The sequence below is a fragment of the Mustelus asterias genome, chromosome 20 (genome assembly GCF_964213995.1).
Source record: "Mustelus asterias chromosome 20, sMusAst1.hap1.1, whole genome shotgun sequence".
In the NCBI taxonomy this organism is placed as follows: Eukaryota; Metazoa; Chordata; class Chondrichthyes; order Carcharhiniformes; family Triakidae; genus Mustelus; species Mustelus asterias.
Genome location: NC_135820.1, coordinates 24,654,712 through 24,677,410, shown reverse-complemented (window position 1 = coordinate 24,677,410; position 22,699 = coordinate 24,654,712).

The window sequence follows — 22,699 nt, the reverse complement described above, 5'->3', positions numbered from 1 at the left end:
TGCCTGTAGAGAAGAAATTGCCCTGGCTGAGATATTTGCATCATCACTATGTTGTGCAAATGTTGTGCCCTTATTTAAGAAGGGTTGCAAAGAAAAACCCAGGAATTATAGACCGGTTAAGCCTAACATCTGTCATGGGTAAGTTACTAGAGAGGATTCTGAGTTACAGGCATTTGGAAAGAGAGGGTTTGATTAGGAGCAGTCAGCACAGCTTTGTGCATGGGAGATCATAGAACATAGAACAGTACAGCACAGAACAGGCCCTTCGGCCCACGATGTTGTGCCGAGCTTTATCTGAAACCAAGATCAAGCTATCCCACTCCCTATCATCCTGGTGTGCTCCATGTGCCTATCCAATAACCGCTCAAATGTTCCTAAAGTGTCTGACTCCACTATCACTGCAGGCAGTCCATTCCACACCCCAACCACTCTCTGCGTAAAGAACCTACCTCTGATATCCTTCCTGTATCTCCCACCACGAACCCTATAGTTATGCCCCCTTGTAATAGCTCCATCCACCCGAGGAAATAGTCTTTGAACGTTCACTCTATCTATCCCCTTCATCATTTTATAAACCTCTATTAAGTCTCCCCTCAAGAGAGAACAGCCCTAGCTCCCTCAACCTTTCCTCATAAGACCTACCCTCCAAACCAGGCAGCATCCTGGTAAATCTCCTCTGCACTCTTTCCAGCGCTTCCACATCCTTCTTATAGTGAGGTGACCAGAACTGCACACAATATTCCAAATGTGGTCTCACCAAGGTCCTGTACAGTTGCAGCATAACCCCACGGCTCTTAAACTCAAACCCCCTGTTAATAAAAGCTAACACACTATAGGCCTTCTTCACAGCTCTATCCACTTGAGTGGCAACCTTTAGAGATCTGTGGATATAGACCCCAAGATCTCTCTGTTCCTCCACAGTCTTCAGAACCCTACCTTTGACCCTGTAATCCACATTTAAATTAGTCCTACCAAAATGAATCACCTCACATTTATCAGGGTTAAACTCCATTTGCCATTTTTCAGCCCAGCTTTGCATCCTATCTATGTCTCTTTGCAGCCTACAACATCCCTCCAACTCATCCACTACTCCACCAATCTTGGTGTCATCAGCAAATTTACTGATCCACCCTTCAGCCCCCTCCTCCAAGTCATTAATAAAAATCACAAAGAGCAGAGGACCAAGCACTGATCCCTGCGGCACTCCGCTAGCAACCTGCCTCCAATCCGAAAATTTTGCACCGACCACCACCCTCTGTCTTCGATCAGACATGATGTGGAGATGCCGGCGTTGGACTGGGGTAAACACAGTAAGAAGTTTAACAACACCAGGTTAAAGTCCAACAGGTTTATTTGGTAGCAAAAGCCACACAAGCTTTCGGAGCTCTTAACCCCTTTTTCAGGTGAGTGAGAATTCTGTTCACAAACAGAGCATATAAAGACACAAACTCAATTTACATGAATAATGGTTGGAATGCGAATACTTCCAACTAATCAAGTCTTTAAGAAACAAAACAATGTGAGTGGAGAGAGCATCAAGACAGGCTAAAAAGATGTGTATTGTCTCCAGACAAGACAGCCAGTGAAACTCTGTGGGGGTTACAGATAGTGTGCCATGAACCCAATATCTCGGTTGAGGCCGTCCTCGTGTGTGCGGAACTTGGCTATCAGTTTCTGCTCAGCGACTCTGCGCTGTCGTGTGTCGCGAAGGCCGCCTTGGAGAACGCTTACCCGAATATCAGAGGCCGAATGCCCGTGACCGCTGAAGTGCTCCCCAACAGGAAGAGGACAGTCTTGCCTGGTGATTGTCGAGCGGTGTTCATTCATCCGTTGTCGCAGCGTCTGCATAGTTTCCCCAATGTACCATGCCTCGGGACATCCCTTCTTGCAGCCTCTGATATTCGGGTAAGCGTTCTCCAAGGCAGCCTTCGCGACACACGACGGCGCAGAGTCGCTGAGCAGAAACTGATAGCCAAGTTCCGCACACACGAGGACGGCCTCAACCGGGATATTGGGTTCATGGCACACTATTTGTAACCCCCACAGAGTTTCACTGGCTGTCTTGTCTGGAGACAATACACATCTTTTTAGCCTGTCTTGATGCTCTCTCCACTCACATTGTTTTGTTTCTTAAAGACTTGATTAGTTGTAAGTATTCGCATTCCAACCATTATTCATGTAAATTGAGTTTGTGTCTTTATATGCTCTGTTTGTGAACAGAATTCCCACTCACCTGAAGAAGGGGCTTGCAGCTCCGAAAGCTTGTGTGGCTTTTGCTACCAAATAAATCTGTTGGACTTTAACCTGGTGTTGTTAAACTTCTTACTTCGATCAGACAGCCAGTTACCTACCCAATCGGCCAACTTTCCCTCTATCCCACACCTCCTCAGTTTCATCATTAGCCAACCATGGGGGACCTTATCAAACGCCTTACTAAAATCCATGTATATGACATCAACTGCCCTACTTTCATCAACACACTTAGTTACCTCCTCAAAAAATTCTATCAAATTTGTGAGGCACGACTTGCCCTTCATGAATCCGTGCTGACTATCCCGGATTAATCCGCATCTTTCTAAATGGTCATAAATCCCATCTCTAAGGACCTTTTCCATCAATTTACCAACCACCAAAGTAAGGCTAACCGGTCTATAATTACCAGGGTCATTTCTATTCCCTTTCTTAAACAGAGGAACAACATTCGCCATTCTCCAGTCTTCTGGCACCATCCCCGTGGACAGCGAGGACCGAAAGATCAAAGCCAAAGGCTCTGCAATCTCATCCCTTGCCTCCCAAAGAATCATAGAAATCATAGAAACCCTACAGTACAGAAAGAGGTCATTCGGCCCATCGAGTCTGCACCGACCACAATCCCACCCAGGCCCTACCCACATATCTACCCACTAATCCCTCCAACCTACGCATCTCAGGACACTAAGGGCAATTTTTAGCATGGCCAATCAACCTAACCCGCACATCTTTGGAATCCTAGGATACATTTCATCAGGCCCAGGGGACTTATCGACCTTCAGTTTATTCAAAACTGTCAGGACATCCTCCCTCCGAACATCTATTTCCTCCAGCCTATTAGCCTGTAACACCTTCTCTTCCTCAAAAACATGGCCCCTCTCCTTGGTGAACACTGAAGAAAAGTATTCATTCATCACCTCGCCTATCTCTACTGACTCCATACACAAGTTCCCACTACTGTCCTTGACCGGCCCTAACCTCACCCTGGTCATTCTTGTATTCCTCACATAAGAGTAAAAAGCCTTGGGGTTTTCCTTGATCCGACCCGCCAAGGACTTCTCGTGTCCCCTCCTAGTTCTCCTAAGCCCCTTTTTCAGCTCATTCCTTGCTAACTTGTAACCCTCAATCGAGCCATCTGAACCTTGTTTCCTCATCCCTACATAAGATTCCCTCTTCCTTTTCACAAGACATTCCACCTCTTTCGTGAACCATGGTTCCCTCACTCGGCCGTTTCTTGCCTGCCTGACAGGGACATACCTATCAAGGACATCCAGTATTTGTTCCTTGAAAAAGTTCCACTTTTCATTAGTTCCTTTCTCTGACTGTTTCTGTTCCCAACTTATGCCCCCTAATTCTTGCCTAATCGCATCATAATTACCTCTCCCCCAATTGTAAACCTTGCTCTGCTGTACGGCCCTATGCCTCTCCATTGCAATAACAAAAGACACCGAATTGTGGTCACTATCTCCAAAGTGCTCTCCCACAACCAAATCTAACACTTAGAACATAGAACATAGAACATAGAACATTACAGCGCAGAACAGGCCCTTCGGCCCACGATGTTGCACCGACCAGTTAAAAAAAAAACTGTGACCCTCCAACCTAAACCAATTTCTTTTCGTCCATGAACCTATCTACGGATCTCTTAAACGCCCCCAAACTAGGCGCATTTACAACTGATGCTGGCAGGGCATTCCAATCCCTCACCACCCTCTGGGTAAAGAACCTACCCCTGACATCGGTTCTATAACTACCCCCCCTCAATTTAAAGCCATGCCCCCTCGTGCTGGATTTCTCCATCAGAGGAAAACGGCTATCACTATCCACCCTATCTAAACCTCTAATCATCTTATATGTTTCAATAAGATCCCCTCTTAGCCGCCGCCTTTCCAGCGAAAACAATCCCAAATCCCTCAGCCTCTCCTCATAGGATCTCCCCTCCATACCAGGCAACATCCTGGTAAACCTCCTCTGCACCCTCTCCAAAGCCTCCACATCCTTCCTGTAATGTGGGGACCAGAACTGCACACAGTACTCCAAGTGCGGCCGCACCAGAGTTGTGTACAGTTGCAACATAACGCTACGACTCCTAAATTCAATCCCCCTACCAATAAACGCCAAGACACCATATGCCTTCTTAACAACCTTATCTACTTGATTCCCAACTTTCAGGGATCTATGCACACATACACCTAGATCCCTCTGCTCCTCCACACTATTCAAAGTCCTCCCGTTAGCCCTATACTCAACACATCTGTTATTCCTACCAAAGTGAATTACCTCACACTTCTCCGCATTAAACTCCATCCGCCACCTCTCGGCCCAACTTTGCAACCTGTCTAAGTCTTCCTGCAAACTACGACACCCTTCCTCACTGTCTACCACACCACCGACTTTGGTGTCATCAGCAAATTTGCTAATCCACCCAACTATACCCTCATCCAGATCATTAATAAATATTACAAACAGCAGTGGCCCCAAAACAGATCCCTGAGGTACACCACTTGTAACCGCACTCCATGATGAATATTTACTATCAACCACCACCCTCTGTTTCCTATCCGCTAGCCAATTCCTGATCCAATTTCCTAGATCACCCCCAATCCCATACATCTGCATTTTCTGCAGAAGCCTACCATGGTGAACCTTATCAAACGCCTTACTAAAATCCATATATACCACGTCCACTGCCTTGCCCCCATCCACCTCCTTGGTCACTTTCTCAAAAAACTCAATAAGGTTAGTAAGGCACGACCTACCTGCCACAAAACCATGCTGACTATCACCTATCAATTCATTACTCTCCAAATAACTATAAATCCTATCCCTTATAATTTTTTCCAACATCTTGCCGACAACAGAAGTGAGACTCACCGGTCTATAATTCCCGGGGAAGTCTCTGTTCCCCTTCTTAAACAATGGGACAACATTCGCTAACCTCCAATCTTCTGGTACTATACCAGAGGCCAACGACGACCTGAAGATCAGAGCCAGAGGCTCTGCAATCACTTCTCTTGCCTCCCAGAGAATCCTTGGATAAATCCCATCCGGACCAGGGGATTTATCTATTTTCAGACCCTCCAGAATATCCTGCACATCCTCCTTATCAACTGTAATACTGTCTATTCTACTCCCCTGCAACCCAGTGTCCTCCTCAGCTATATTCATGTCCCCTTGCGTGAACACCGAAGAGAAATATTGGTTCAATGCTTCACCAATCTCCTCCGGTTCCACACATAACTTCCCTCTGCCATCTATAACTGGCCCTAAACTTGCCCTAACCAACCTTCTGTTCTTGACATACCTATAGAACGCCTTAGGATTCTCTTTAACCCTATCCGCCAAAGTCTTCTCATGTCCCCTTTTAGCCCTTCTAAGCTCGCTCTTCAACTCCCTCTTAGCCAATCTAAAGCTTTCTAGTGCACTACCCGAGTGCTCACGTCTCATCCGAACATAAGCCTCCTTTTTCTTTTTAACCAACAACGAAACTTTTTTGGTGCACCACGGTTCCCTAGCCCTACCAATTCCTCCTTGCCTGACAGGGACATACCTATCACAGACTCGCAGTAGCTGCTCCTTGAAAAAACTCCACATGTCGGACGTTCCCAGTCCCTGTAATCTCCTAGTCCAACCTATGTTTCCTAATTCTCTCCTAATAGCCTCATAATTACCCTTCCCCCAGCTAAAACCACTGGCCCGAGGTTCATGCCTATCCCTTTCCATCACTAAGGTGAACGTAACCGAATTGTGGTCACTATCACCAAAATGCACACCAACTTCCAAGTCTAGCACCTGGTCCGGCTCATTTCCCAGCACCAGATCCAATATAGCCTCACCTCTAGTCGGCCTATCCACATATTGTGTCAGGAATCCCTCCTGCCCACACTGCACAAAAACTGCCCCATCCGAACTATTTGATCTACAAAGGCTCCAATCAATATTTGGAAAGTTAAAGTCCCCCATGACAACTACCCTGTGACCCCCACACATATCCATAATCTGCTTAGCAATTTCTTCCTCCACATCTCTATTACTATTTGGGGGCCTATAGTAAACTCCTAACAACGTGACCGCTCCTTTCCTATTTCCAACCTCAGCCCATATTACCTCAGTGTGCAGATCCCCCTCGAAGTGCCTTTCCGCAGCCGTTAAACTATCCTTGATTAACAATGCCACTCCTCCACCTCTTTTACCAGCTTCCCTACACTTAGTGAAACATCTATACCCCGGAACGTCCAACAACCATTCCTGTCCTTGTTCTACCCACGTCTCCGTAATGGCCACAACATCGTAGTCCCAAGTACCAATCCATGCCCCAAGTTCATCTACCTTGTTCCGGATGCTCCTTGCATTGACGTAGACACACTTCAACCCACCTTCCTGTCTACCGGTACCCACCCTTGACCCTGATACCTTCCCCAATACCTCACCACCCTCACTGACTTCTGGACTACAACTCCTTTTCCCACTCCCCTGACAAATTAGTTTAAACCCCCCTGAAGTGCCTTACAAATTTGGTGGAGTTTTTTGAGGAAGTGACAAAAACGGTTGATGAAGGAAGGGCCGTGGATGTCGTCTATATGGATTTCAGTAAGGCATTTGACAAAGTCCCACATGGCAGGTTGGTTAAGAAGGTTAAGGCTCATGGGATACAAGGAGAAGTGGCTAGATGGGTGGAGAACTGGCTTGGCCATAGGAGACAGAGGGTAGTGGTCGAAGGGTCTTTTTCCGGCTGGAGGTCTGTGACCAGTGGTGTTCCGCAGGGCTCTGTACTGGGACCTCTGCTATTTGTGATATATATAAATGATTTGGAAGAAGGTGTAACTGGTGTAATCAGCAAGTTTGCGGATGACACGAAGATGGCTGGAATTGTGGATAGCGAAGAGCATTGTCGGGCAATACAGCAGGATATAGATAGGCTGGAAAATTGGGCGGAGAGGTGGCAGATGGAGTTTACTCCGGATAAATGCGAAGTGATGCATTTTGGAAGAAATAATGTAGGGAGGAGTTATACAATAAATGGCAGAGTCATCAGGAGTATAGAAACACAGAGGGACCTAGGTGTGCAAGTCCACAAATCCTTGAAGGTGGCAACACAGGTGGAGAAGGTGGTGAAGAAGGCATATGGTATGCTTGCCTTTATAGGATGGGGTATAGAGTATAAAAGCTGGAGTCTGATGATGCAGCTGTATAGAATGCTGGTTAGGCCACATTTGGAGTACTGCGTCCAGTTCTGGTTGCCGCACTACCAGAAGGACGTGGAGGCATTGGAGAGAGTGCAGAGAAGGTTTACCAGGATGTTGCCTGGTATGGAGGGTCTTAGCTATGAGGAGAGATTGGGTAGACTGGGGTTGTTCTCCTTGGAAAGACGGAGAATGAGGGGAGATCTAATGGAGGTATACAAGATTATGAAGGGTATAGATAGGGTGAACAGTGGGAAGCTTTTTCCCAGGTCGGAGGTGACGATCACAAGGGGTCACGGGCTCAAGCTGAGAGGGGCGAAGTATAACTCAGACATCAGAGGGACGTTTTTTACACAGAGGGTGGTGGGGGCCTGGAATGCGCTGCCAAGTAGGGTGGTGGAGGCAGGCACGCTGACATCGTTTAAGACTTACCTGGATAGTCACATGAGCAGCCTGGGAATGGAGGGATACAAGGTCTAGTTGGACCAAGGAGCGGCACAGGCTTGGAGGGCCGAAGGGCCTGTTTCCTGTGCTGTACTGTTCTTTGTTCTTTGTTCTTTGTAACAAATTTCCCTCCTAGGATATTGGTGCCCCTTTGGTTCAGGTGCACCCCGTCCTGTTTGTACAGGTCCCACCTTCCCCAGAATGTGTTCCAATTATCCACGTATCTGAAACCCTCCCTCCTACACCATCCCTGCAACCACATGTTTAACTGCACTCTCTCCCTGTTCCTCAACTCGCTATCACGTGGCACCAGCAACGTACCAGAGATGACCACATGTTTTGTCTTGGCTCTCAGCTTCCAGCCCAGCTCCAGAAATTCCTGCTTTAAATCCCCGTCCCTTCGCTTACCTATGTCATTGGTACCAATGTGTACCACGACTTGTGACTGTTTCCCCTCCCCCTTCAGAATCCGGAAAACACGGTCTGAGACGTCACGGACCTTGGCATCCGGTAGGCAACATACCATCCGTGAGTCTCTTTTGCTGCCACAGAACCTCCTATCTATCCCTCTAACTAACGAGTCCCCAATAACTATTGCCCTCCCGCTCTGCCCCTTACCCTCCCGAGCCACAGAGATGGACACAGTGCTGGAGATCCTCTCACTGCGGCTCACCACTGGTATGTCATCCTCCTCAACCGTATCCAAAGCGGAATACTTGTTGCTAAGGGGAACGACCACCGGGGATCCCTGCACGGACTGCTTCCTCCCAGCCCCTCTCACCGTCACCCATCTGTTTTCATTCCTCGGAGTAACTGTATTCCTAAAGCTTCTGTCTATGGCCACCTCTGCGTCCCTAATGATCCTAAGTTCATCCAACTCCAGCTCCAGTTCCCTAACACGGTTTTGGAGGAGCTGCAGATGGGTGCACTTCCCACAGGTGTAATCAGCAGGGACACTGTCGTCATCCCTCACCTCAAACATAGCGCGAGAGGAACATAGCACTGCCTGCACACCCATCCCCTCTAGATACCTTGCCAGTACCAGGTAGAAAGTGCAGAAATGAATTTAAACTCACCCCTGCTCGCCCTTACTGCCTAAGCCCTGTGAGCCAAAGCCTTATAGCTCACACTCTGCTTCCCACACAAACCCTGTGAGCCAAAGCCTTATAGCTCACACTCTGCTTCCCACACAAGCCCTGTGAGCCAAAGCCTTATAGTTCACACTCTGCTTCCCACTCACTCCCCTGCCCGCTCCCGACGCTGCCCGCTGTATACTGCAGCCTACCTTTTATACTTCGCACGCTTAAAAAACCCTTCCCAGACTCCTTAGCAGCCCACTTCCAGTTTTCACTTTAAACTTAAAATTCTACTGCAAAAGTAAAGGCCAAAAAAAACACACACTAGCTGACTAATTAAATAAATAAACAATTAAATTAATCTCTCACCAGCACTGCTGCCTCCAATCACTCCCTCTCAGCTTGCTCCAGTGGAACAATGAGGGGGAACCTCCCAGGTAACTGACTTTTAAAGTTAAAATAAAAACCCTTCCCAGACTCCTTAGCAGCCCACTTCCAGTTTTCACTTTAAACTTAAAATTCTACTGCAAAAGTAAAGGCCAAAAAAAAACACACACAAGCTGACTAATTAAATAAATAAACAATTCAATTAATCTCTCACCAGCACTGCTGCCTCCAATCACTCCCTCTCAGCTTGCTCCAGTGGAACAATGACTTACAAATTTGCTAGAGTTCTTTAACAAAATGATCAGGAAGATTCTTGAGGGCAGGGCCATGGACGTAGTCTATATGGACTTCAGTAAGGCCTTTGATAAAGTTGCACATGGTAGGCTGCTCTGAAAGATTAGATCACATGGAATCCAGGGAGAGCTGGCAAATGGGATGTACAATTGGCTTTTTGGTAGGAAGCAGAGGGTAATCGTGGAAGGACGTTTGTTAGACTGGAGGCCTGTGGCTAGTGGTGTGCCTCAGGGGTCACTGCTGGGCTCATTGTTGTTTGTTATCTATATCAATGATTTGGATGAGAATGTACAAGGCATGATCAGTAAGTTTGCAAATGACACTAAAATAGGTGGTATTATAGACAGTGAGGAAGGTTATCAATCAAAATTTGCAGCAGGATCTTGATCAGCGGGGCCAGTGGGCCAAGAAATGGCAAATGGAGTTCAGTGCAGATAAGTGTGAGGTGTTGCATTTTGGAAAGTCAAATCAAGGTAGGATTTTCACAGTGAATGGTAGGACTTTAGGGAATATCATGGAACAGAGGGACCTTAGAGTTCTCTAAAAGTGGAGTCACAGGTAGATAGGACAGTGAAGAAGGTGTTTAACATGCTGGCCTTCATCAGTCAGGGCATTGAGTATAGAAGTTGGGAAGTTATGTTGCAGTTGTACAGGACATTGGCATTGGGGAGAGTTATAGAACAAAGTGATCTAGGGGAACAGGTTCATAGCTCCTTGAAAGTGGAGTCACAGGTGGACAGAATGATGAGGAAGACATTCGGCATGCTTGGTTTCATTGGTCAGAACATTGAATGCAGGAGTTGGGACATCTTGTTGAAGTTGTACAATACATTGGTAAGGCCACGCTTGGAATACTGTGTACAGTTCTGGTCACCCTATTATAGAAAGGATATTATTAAACTAAAAAGTGTGCAGAAAAGATTTACTAGGATGCTACCGCGACTTGATGGTTTGAGTTGGATCTCATGGGATAAAGGGGGAGGTGGCTAGATGGGTGGAGAACTGGCTTGGTCACAGAAGACAGAAGGTGGTAGTGGAAGGGTCTTTTTCCGGCTGGAGGCCTGTGACTAGTGGTGTTCCGCAGGGCTCTGTATTGGGACCTCTGCTGTTTGTGATTTATATAAACGATCTGGAAGAAGGTGTAACTGGGGTGATCAGTAAGTTTGCGGATGACACAAAATTGGCAGGACTTGCAGATAGTGAGGAGCATTGTCAGAGGCCACAGAAGGATATAGATAGGCTGGAAATTTGGGCAAAGAAATGGCAGATGGAGTTCAATCCAGATAAATGCGAAGTGATGCATTTTGGTAGAAATAATGTAGGGAGGAGCTATACGATAAATGGCAGAACCATAAAGGGTGTAGATACGCAGAGGGACCTGGGTGTGCAAGTCCATAGATCCTTGAAGGTGACGTCACAGGTGGAGAAGGTGGTGAAGAAGGCATATGGCATGCTTGCCTTTATAGGACAGGGCATAGAGTATAAAAGTTGGGGTCTGATGTTGCAGATGTATAGAACGTTGGTTCGGCCGCATTTGGAATACTGCGTCCAGTTCTGGTCGCCACACTACCAGAAGGACGTGGAGGCGTTAGAGAGAGTACAGACGAGGTTTACCAGGATGTTGCCTGGTATGGAGGGGCTTAGTTATGAGGAGAGATTGGGTAAACTGGGGTTGTTCTCCCTGGAAAGACGGAGGATGAGGGGGAGACTTAATAGAGGTGTATAAAATTATGAAAGGCATAGATAGGGTGAACGGTGGGAAGCTTTTCCCCAGGTCTGTGGTGACGTTCACGAGGGGTCATAGGTTCAAGGTGAAGGGGGGGGAGGTTTAACACAGATATCAGAAGGACATATTTTACACAGAGGGTGGTGGGGGCCTGGAATGCACTGCCAGGCAAGGTGGTGGAGGCGGACACACTGGGAATGTTTAAGACTTATCTAGATAGCCACATGAATGGAGTGGGAATGGAGGGATATAAAAGAATGGTCTAGTTTGGACCAAGGAGCGGCACGGGCTTGGAGGGCCGAAGGGCCTGTTCCTGTGCTGTATTGTTCTTTGTTCTTTGAGTTATAAGGAGAGGGTGGATAGACTGGAACTTTTTTTTCTGGAGCGTAGGAAGCTTGGGGTGATCTCACTGGGCTTGGAGGTCTGGAGTGCTTATACTTCAATGCAAGGAGCGTAGCAGGTAAGACAGACGAACTTAGGGCCTTAATGCTCAGGAGGAATTTGGATGTGGTTGCGGTGACGGAGACTTGGTTGAAAGAGGGACAGGACTGGCAGCTGAATATTCCGGGGTACAAGTGTTTTAGGCGAGACAGAGGAGGGGCCAAAAGAGGTGGGGGAGTAGCAGTATTAGTTGGAGAGCATATTACAGCGGTGCAGAGGGAGGACAATTCAGAGGGGTCGTGTAACGAGTCACTCTGGGTGGAGCTTAGAAACCGGAAGGGCGCAGTCACTATGTTGGGGGTGTACTACAGGCCCCCCAACAGCCCAAGGGAAGTGGAAGAACGGATATGTCAGGAGATACGGGATAGGTGCAGGAAAAATAGGGTTGTTGTAGTGGGAGACTTCAATTTCCCTGGTATAGACTGGAAATCGCTGAGAGCAGGGACTCTGAATGGGGAGGAATTTGTAAAATGCGTACAGGAGGGTTCTTTGGAACAATATGTAGATAGCCCAACTAGAGATTTGGGCTCCAAGCATAATTCCCCACTTTTGTCCCTGAGAGGTCCGATTTTTTCCCTGACAACCCTTTTGTTCCTAACGTATGAATAAAATGCCTTGGGATTCTCCTTAATCCTGTCTGCCAAGAACATTTCGTGACCCCTTTTTGCTCTTCTAATTCCCCCTTTGAGTTCTTTCCTACTTTCTTTGTACTCCTCCAGAGCTCCCTCCATTTTTAGCTGCCTGGACCTCAAATCCTACCCTTCCTATCCTTCTTTTTTACAGGCACATGCCTGTCCTGCAGCCCTAACAACTGTTCCTTAAAAGACTCCCACATGCCAGATGTGGATTTACCCTCAAACAGCCTCTCCCAATCAAGAGCTGCCAATTTCCATACTGGACCTCGTACTGGGGAATGAGCCCGGTCAGGTCTTCAAAGTTTCGGTAGGGGAACATGTGGCAAATAGTGACCACAATTCTGTTAGCTTTAGGATAGTGATGGAAAAGGATGAGTGGTGTCCCAAGGGTAAGGTGTTGGATTGGGGGAAGGCTAACTTTAGTGGGATTAGGCAGAAATTGGCAGCTCTTGATTGGGAGAGGGTGTTTGAGGGTAAATCCACATCTGGCATGTGGGAGTCTTTTAAGGAACAGTTGTTAGGGCTGCAGGACAGGCATGTGCCTGTAAAAAAGGATAGGAAGGGTAGGATTCGAGAACCGTGGATAACCAGGGAAATTGAGGGACTGGTCAAAAAGAAAAGAGAGGTGTATGTTAGGTCCAGGCAGCTAAAAACGGAGGGAGCTCTGGAGGAGTACAAAGAAAGTAGGAAAGAACTCAAAGGGGGAATTAGAAGAGCAAAAAGGGGTCACGAAATGTTCTTGGCAGACAGGATTAAGGAGAATCCCAAAGCATTTTATTCATACGTTAGGAACAAAAGGGTTGTCAGGGAAAAAATCGGACCTCTCAGGGACAAAAGTGGGGAATTATGCTTGGAGCCCAAAGAAGTAGGGGAGATCCTAAATGAATACTTTGCGTCGGTATTCACAAAGGAGAGGGATGTGTTGACTGGGAGTGTCTCGGAGGGAAGTTTGAACCGTTGGAGAAAATCTCCATTACAAAGGAGGAAGTGTTAGGTTTGTTAGAGAAGATAAAGACTGACAAATCCCCAGGGCCTGATGGAATCTATCCAAGGCTGCTCAGGGAGACGAGAGATGAAACCGCTGGGCCTCTGACGCAAATCTTTGGCTCGTCACTGGACGCAGGTGAGGTCCCAGAGGATTGGAGGATAGCTAATGTGGTCCCGTTATTTAAGAAGGGTAGGAAGGATAACCCGGGTAATTATAGGCCGGTGAGCTTGATGTCCGTGGTGGGGAAGTTGTTGGAGAAGATCCTTAGAGATAGGATGTATGCGCATTTAGAAAGGAATAAACTCATTAACGATAGTCAGCATGGTTTTGTGAGAGGGAGGTCATGCCTCACTAACCTGGTGGAGTTTTTTGAAGAAGTGACTAGAATGGTTGACGAGGGAAGGGCCGTGGATGTCGTCTATATGGACTTTAGTAAAGCGTTTGACAAAGTCCCTCATGGTAGGCTGGTGAAAAAGGTTGGATCTCATGGGATAAAGGGGGAGGTGGCTAGATGGGTGGAGAACTGGCTTGGTCACAGAAGACAGAGGGTGGTAGTGGAAGGGTCTTTTTCCAGCTGGAGGCCTGTGACTAGTGGTGTTCCGCAGGGCTCTGTATTGGGACCTCTGCTGTTTGTGATTTATATAAACGATCTGGAAGAAGGTGTAACTGGGGTGATCAGTAAGTTTGCGGACGACACAAAATTGGCAGGACTTGCAGATAGTGAGGAGCATTGTCAGAAGCTACAGAAGGATATAGATAGGCTGGAAATTTGGGCAAAGGAATGGCAGATGGAGTTCAATCCTGATAAATGCGAAGTGATGCATTTTGGTAGAAATAATGTAGGGAGGAGCTATACGATAAATGGCAGAACCATAAAGGGTGTAGATACGCAGAGGGACCTGGGGGTGCAAGTCCACAGATCCTTGAAAGTGACGTCACAGGTGGAGAAGGTGGTGAAGAAGGCATATGGCATGCTTGCCTTTATAGGATGGGGCATTGAGTATAAAAGTTGGGGTCTGATGTTGCAGATGTATAGAACGTTGGTTCGGCTGCATTTGGAATACTGCGTCCAGTTCTGGTCGCCACACTACCAGAAGGACGTGGAGGCTTTGGAGAGAGTACAGAGGAGGTTTTCCAGGATGTTGCCTGGTATGGAGGGGCTTGGTTATGAGGAGAGATTGGGTAAACTGGGGTTGTTCTCCCTGGAAAGACGGAGGATGAGGGGAGACTTGATAGAGGTGTATAAAATTATGAAAGGCATAGATAGGGTGAACGGTGGGAAGCTTTTCCCCAGGTCGGTGGTGACGTTCACGAGGGGTCATAGGTTCAAGGTGAAGGGGGGGGAGGTTTAACACGGATATCAGAAGGACATATTTTACACAGAGGGTGGTGGGGGCCTGGAATGCGCTGCCAGGCAAGGTGGTGGAGGCGGACACACTGAGAACGTTTAAGACTTATCTGGACAGCCATATGAACGGAGTGGGAATGGAGGGATACAAAAGAATGGTCTAGTTTGGACCAGGGAGCGGCACGGGCATGGAGGCCCGAAGGGCCTGTTCCTGTGCTGTATTGTTCTTTGTTCTTTGTTATAGAGGTCTATAAAATAATGAGGGGCATAGATCAGCTAGATAGTCAAATCTTTTCCCAAAGGTAGGGAAGTCTAAAACTAGAGGGCATAGGTTTAAGTTGAGAGGGTCCAGAGGGGCAATGTTTTTCACACAGAGGGTGGTGAGTGTCTGGAACAAGCTGCCAGAGGTAGTAGTAGAGGCGGGTACAATTTTGTCTTTTAAAAAGCGTTTAGACAGTTACATGAGTAAGATAGCTATAGAGGGATATGGGCCAAAAGTGAGCAACTGGGTCTAGCTTAGGGGTTTAAAAAAAGGGGCGGCATGGACAAGTTGGGCCGAAGGGCCTGTTTCCATGCTGTAAACCTCTATGACTCTATGACATTGGTGATGCCGCACCTGGAGTATTGTGTTCCCTTTTGGTCGCATTGCTATAGGAAAGGTGTAATTAAACTAGAGAGAGTGCAGAAGAGATTTACAAGGATGCTGCCAGGACTCAAGGGACTGAGTTATTGGGAGAGATTGGACAGGCTAGGACCTTTTTCTTTGGAGCGTAGGAGACTGAGGGCTGATCTTATAGAGGTGTATAAGGTCATGAGAGGCATGGATTGGGTGAATGCACTCAGCCTTTTTCCCAGGATTGGGGAATCGAGAACTAGAGGGCATTGGTTTAAGTTAAGAGGGGAAAGAATTAATGGGAACCTGAGGAGCAACATTTGTGCACAGAGAGTGGAATGAGCTGCCGGAAGAAGTGGTTGAGGCAGGGATATTGACAACATTTAAAAGGCATTTGGATAGATACATAGATAGGAAAGATTTAGAGGGATATGGGCCAAATGCAGGCAAATGGGGTTAGTTTAGATGGGCTTTTGGTCGGCATGGACCAGTTTGGACCGAAGGACCTATCTCCACGCCATAGATTCTATGATTCTATTATCTCTAATTGCCTTGAACTGAGTGGTTTGATAGACCATTCCAGAGGGCATTTAAGAGTCATTGATACATGCCAGACCAGGTAAGGGCGGCAGATTTCCTTCCCGAAAAGAAATCAGATGGGTGAACCAGATGGGGTAAATCAACATCCGGCATGTCTTTCAAATGTCAGTTGATTGGAATTCAGGACCGGCATGTACCTGTGAGGATGAAGGATAAGTGTGGAAAGTATCAGGAACCCTGGATAAAGATGGATATTATGAGCTTTGTCAAAAAGAAAAAGGAAGCATTGTAAGGTCTAAAAGGCTTAGGACAGATGAAGCCCTTGAAGAACTTAAACCAATGCCCTCTAGTTCTCTAATTGCCTTGAACTGAGTGGTTTGATAGACCATTCCAGAGGGCATTTAAGAGTTATTGATACATGCCAGACCAGGAAGACCATAAGACATAGGAGCAGAATTAGGCCACTCGGCCCATCAAGTCTGCTCCGCCATTCAATCATGGCTGATATTTTTCTCATTCCCCATTCTCCTGCCTTTTCCTCATAACACCTGATCCCCTTATTAATCAAGGACCTATCTATCTCTGTCTTAACGGCACCTGGCATCCACAGCCTTCTTCAGCAAAGAGTTTGATAGATTCACCACACTCTGACTGAAGAAATTCCTCTTCATCTCTGTTCTAAAGGATCGTTCCTTTAGCCTGAGGTTGTGCCCTCTGGTTCTAGTTTTTCCTATTAGTGGAAACATCCTCTCCATGTCCACTCTATCAAGGTCTTGCAGTATCCTATAAGTTTCAATAAGATCCCCCCTCATTCTTCTAAACTCCAATGAGTACAGACCCAGAGTCCTCAACCATTCCTCACACAACAAGCTCTTCATTCCAGGGATCATTCTTGTGAACCTCCTCTGGACCCTTTCCAAGGCCAGCAGTTCCTTCCTTAGGTATGGGGCCCAAAACTGCTTACAATATTTCAAATGGGGTCTGACCAGAGCATTATACAGCCTCAGAAGTACATCCCTGCTCTTGTATTCTAGCCCTCTTGACATGAATGCTAACATTGCATTTGCCTTCCTAACTGCCGACTGAACCTGCATGTTAACCTCAAGAGAATCTTGAACAATGACTCCCAAGTCCCTTTGTGTTTCTGATTTCCTAAGCATTTTCCCATTTAGAAAATAGTCTATGCCTCCATTCCTCCTTCCAAAGTGCATAACCTCACACTTTTTCACATTGTATTCCATCTACTACTTCTTTGCCCACTTTCCTAACCTGTCCAAGTCCTTCTGCAGCCCCCCTGCTTCCTCAGTACTACCTGTCCCTCTACATATCTTTGTATCATCTGCAAACTTAGCAACAGTGCCTTCAGTTCTTTCCTCCAAATTGTTAATGTATACTGCGAAAAGTTGTGGTCCCAGCACTGACCCCTGAGGCACACCACTAGTCACCTGCTGCCATCCTGAAAAAGACCCTTTTATCCCCACTCTCTGCCTTCTGCCAGTCAGCCAATCCTCTATCCATGCCAGGATCTCACCCTTAACACCATGGGCACTTATTTAACAGTCTCCGATGGGGCACATTGTCAAAGGCCTTCTGGAAATCTAAATAAATCACGTCCACTGGTTCACCTTTATCTAACTTCCTTGTTACCTCCTCAAAGAACTCAAACAGATTTGTCAGACATGATCTCCCCTTGACAAAGCCGTGCTGACTCAGTCCTACTTTATCATGCACTTCCAAGTACTCTGCGATATTATCTTTAATAATGGACTCTAAAATCTTGCTAATGACTGAAGTCAGGCTAACCGGCTTATAATTTTGTGTCGACTGCCTCCCTCCCTTCTTAAACAGTGATGTTACATCAGCTACTTTCCAGCCCTCTGGTACCCTCCCTGCCTCCAGTGATTCCTGAAAGATCACCACCAATGCCTCCACAATTTCCTCAGCGATCTCTTTTAGAACCCTTGGGTATAGTCCATCTGGTCCAGGTTATTTATCCACCTTCAGATCTTTCAGTTTCCCCAGAACCTTCTCCTTAGTGATGGCCACTGCACTCACCTGTGCCCCCTGACTCTCTTGGAGTGCTGGCATCTCACTGGTGTCTTCCACCGTGAAGACTGATGCAAAGTAACTTAAGGAAGGAGTTAGGAGGGCTAAAAGGGGTCCTGAAAAGACCTTGGCAAACAGGATTAAGGAAAATCAATGGAGGAAAATCTTTTTATATGTAGGTAAAGAGCAAGAGGGTAGCTACGGAAAGGGTTGGTGCACTCGAGGGTAATGGAGGGAATCTATGCATGGAACCAGAGGAAATGGGCGAGATACTAAATGAATACTTTGCCTCAGTATTTACCAAAGAGAAGGTCTTGATGGATTATGAGCCTAGGGTAGGGTGTGCAGATATTCTGGGTCATGTCGATATCAAAAAGTTGGTGGTGTTGGGTGTCTTAAAAAGCATTAAAGCAGATAAGACCCCAGGGCCTGATGGGATCTACCCCAGAATACTGAGGGAGGCAAGAGAAGAAATTGCTGGGATCTTGACAGAAATCTTTGTATCCTCATTGGCTACAGGTGAAGTTCCAGAGGACTGGAGAATAGCCAATGTTGTTCCATCGTTTAAGAAGGGCAACAGTGATAATCCAGGAAATTATATGCGGTGAACCTATAATTTTCCTACCACCACATCAGTGGTAAGGAAATTATTGGAAAAGATTCTTAGGGACAAGATTTACTCACATTTGGAAACAAATGGATTTATTAGTGATAGACAGCATGGTTTTGTGAAGGGGAGGTCATGCTTCACTATTTGATCGAGTTTTTCAAGGAAGTGACGAAGATGATAGATGAGGAAAAGGCAATGGATGTTGTATACATGGACTTCAGTAAAGCTTTTGACAAGGTCCCTCATGGCAGACTGGTATGAAAGGTGAAGTCACACGGGATCAGAGGAGAGCTGGTAAAATGAATATAGAACTGGCATGGGCACTGAAGACAGAGGGTAGCAGTAGAGGGGTGCTTTTCTGAATGGAACACTAGTGGTGTTCCACAGGGATCAGTTCTGGGATCTTTGTTGTTCATAGTATATATAAATGATTGGAGGAAAATGTAGCTGGTCTGATTAGTAAGTTCAGAGATGACCTTATCGATAAGGTCCCAGGGGACCTTATCGAACGCCTTGCTAAATCCAGATAAACCACATCTACCGCTTTCCCTTCGTCAATGCGTTTAGTCACATTTTCGAAGAACTCCACCAGGCTCGTAAGGCACGATCTGCCTTTGACAAAGCCATGCTGAGTATTCTTGAGCATACTAAACCTCTCTAAATGCTCATACATCTTGTGCCTCAGGATCTTCTCCATCAGCTTACCAACCACTGAGGTTAGACTCACCGGTCGGTAATTTCTTGGGCTATCCCTATTCCCCTTCTTGAAAATAGGAACCACATCCGCAATCCTCCAATCTTCCGGCACCTCTCCCGTCTCCATCGACGACGCAAAGATCATCACCAGAGGCTCTGCAATCTCTTCCCTCGCCTCCCACAGTAACCTGGGGTACATCCCATTCGGACCCCAGCGACTTATCTATCTTGATGCCATTCAAAGATCCCAGCACAACCTCTTTGTTAAAGTTCACATACTCAATCTTTTCAGTCCACCGCAAGCCCACAGTACATCCACCCATGTCCTTCTCCTCTGTGAAAACCGAGGCAAAATACTCATTAAGCACCTCTGCCATTTCTACTGGTTCCGTACTGATTTTCCCACCTTCACCTTTTATAGGCCCTATTCCTTCACGTTTCATCCTTTTACTCTTCACATATTTATAGAACGCCTTAGGGTTTTCCTTAATTCTACTTGCCAAGGCCTTCTCGTGACCCCTTCTGGCTCTCCTAATTTCCTTCTTTAGTCCCTTCCTACAAGCCGTATACTCATCTAGATCCCTATCTTCGCCAAGCTCTCTGAACCTTTTGTACGCTTTCCTTTTCTTCTCGACTAGGTCCCGCACAGCTTTCGTGCACCACGGTTCCTTTAACCTATCAACTCCTCCCTGTCTGCTCAGAACATTGTCCTGTAGAACCCTAGACAGACATTCCTTGAAAAACTCTTCAGTAGATTTCCCCGAGAATACCTCCTTCCAATTTACTCCTCTAATTTGCTGCCTTATGTCTTCATATTTCCCCTTACTCCATATAAACGCTTTCTTAGCTTGCCTGATCCTCTCTTTTTCCAATGCAAGCATAAAGGAGATAGAGTTATGATCGCTATCCCCAAGATGCTCTCCCACTGAGAGATCTGATACCTGTCCAGGCTCATTGGTCAGTATCAGATCAAGTACAGCCTCTCCTCTTGTAGGCTTGTCCACATGCTGTGTCAGGAAACCCTCCTGAACACACCTAACGAACTCCTCGCCATCCAATCCCCTTACCCTAGGGATATTCCAATCTATGTTTGGGAAATTAAAGTCTCCCATCACAACAACTCTGCTATTATTGCAACTCTCCAGGATCTGTTTCCCTATCTGCTCCTCCACCTCCCTGTCACTATTGGGCGGCCTATAGAAAACTCCCAGCAAAGTGATCGACCCCTTCCCACTCCGAACTTTCACCCACAGAGACTCTGTAGACAATCCTTCCACAGCATACTCCTTCTCTACAGCTGTGACACTGTCCCTGATCAGCAGTGCCACTCCTCCCCCTCTCTTGCCTCCTTCCCTGTCCTTCCTGAAACATCTGAATCCCGGCACCTGTAGTATCCAGTCCTGTCCCTGAGACATCCAAGTCTGCGTAATGGCCACCACATCACACTTCCAGGCATCGATCCACACTCTGAGCTCATCCCCTTTATTCACTATACTCCTGGCATTAAAGTAAACACATCTCAATCCTTTGGTCTGAGCTCTCTCCTTCTCTATCCCCCGTCCATCCTCCCTCTTGCACCGTCTATAACCCTTCTCTGTTTGCGAGCTAAGTTCCTCGCTCCCAGTCACCTCGCCTCGATCCCCTCCCCCCAACCTATCTAGTTTAAACTCTCCCCAGTAGCCTTAGCCAACCTTCCCGCCAGGATATTGATCCCCCTGGGATTCAAGTGCCACCCGTTTTTTGTGTACAGGTCACACCTGCCCCTAAAGAGGTCCCAATGGTCCAGGAACCTGAATCCCTGCCCCCTGCACCAGTCCCTCAGCCACACATTCATCCTCCACCTCACTCCATTCCTGCCCTCACCCTCCCGTGGCACAGGCAGCAATCCTGAGATTACTACCTTTGCTTTCCTCCTTCTCAGCTGTCTCCCTAATTCCCTATACTCTCTTTTCATGACCCCTTCCCCCTTCCTTCCCACATCAGCGGTACCAATATGTACCGCTACCTCTGGCTCCTCTCCCTCCCCCCTCAGGATTTCCGGGAGTCAACCAGCGACATCCTGGATCCCGGCCCCAGGTATAGAGGTATATAAGATGTTGAGAGGCATAGATCGGGTGGATTCTCAGAGGCTTTTTCCCAGAGTGGAAATGGCTGCTACAAGAGGACACAGGTTTAAGGTGCTGGGGGGTAGTTACAGGGAAAATGTTAGGGGGAAGTTTTTCACACAGAGGGTGGTGGGCGAGTGGAATCGGCTGCCGTCAGTGGTGGTGGAGGCAAACTCAATAGGGTATTTTAAGAGACTCCCGGATGAGTACAAGGGACTTAATAGGATGGAGGGTTATAGGTAGGCCTAAAAGGTAGGGATATGTTCGGCACAACTTGTGGGGCCGAAGGGCCTGTTTTGTGCTGTAGTCTTCTATGTTTCTATGACACAAAAATTGGTGGAGTTGCGGATAGTGAAGAGGATTGTCAGAGGATACAGCAAGGTATAGACTGGTTGGAGACTTGGGCAGAGAAATGGCAGATGGTGTTTAATCCAGACAAATGTAATGTATTTTGGAAGGTCCAATGCATGTAGGAGTTATACAGTAAATGAACTATTGACAGCCAGATAGATCTGGGCGCACATGTCCACCGATCATTGAAAGTGGCAACGCAGGTGGATAAGGTAGCCAAGAAGGCACACAGCATGCTTGCCTTCATCGGTTAGGGCTTGGAGTATAAAAATTGGCAGGTCTTGTTACAGCTGTACATAACCTTAGTTGGGCCTCATTTGGAATATTATGTACAATTCTGGTCGCCACACTACCAGAAAAATGTGGATGCTTTGGAGAGGGTACAGAAGAGGTTTACCAGGATGTTGCCTGGTCTGGACAGTATTAGCTATGAGGGGAGGTTTCATAAACTCAGTTTGTTCTCACTGGAACGATGGAGATTGGAAAATAATGCCCCGAGCATTTGCTCTTTCAAACGACAGAGGTTGAGGGGCAACCTGATAGAGGTTTACAAGATTATGCGAAGCATGGACAGATTGGATAGTCAGATGCTCTTTCCTAGGGTAGAAAAGTCAAGTACTAGGAGACATATGGATAGGGTGCATGGGGAAAAGTTTAGAGGAGATGTATGAGGCAAGTTTTTTTACAAAAAGGGTGGTGAATGTCTGGAATGCGTTGTAAGAAGTCTCACAACACCAGGTTAAAGTCCAACAGGTTTATTTGGTAGCAAATACCATAAGCTTTCGGAACGCTGCTCCTTCGTCAGATGGAGTGGAAATGTGCTCTCAAACAGTGCACAGAGACACAAAATCAAGTTACAGAATACTGATTAGAATGCGAATCCCTAAAGCCAGCCAGGTCTTAAAGGTACAGACAATGTGGGTGGAGGAAGATTCTGCAAGCCCAGGAGGCCTGGGCTTGCAGAAT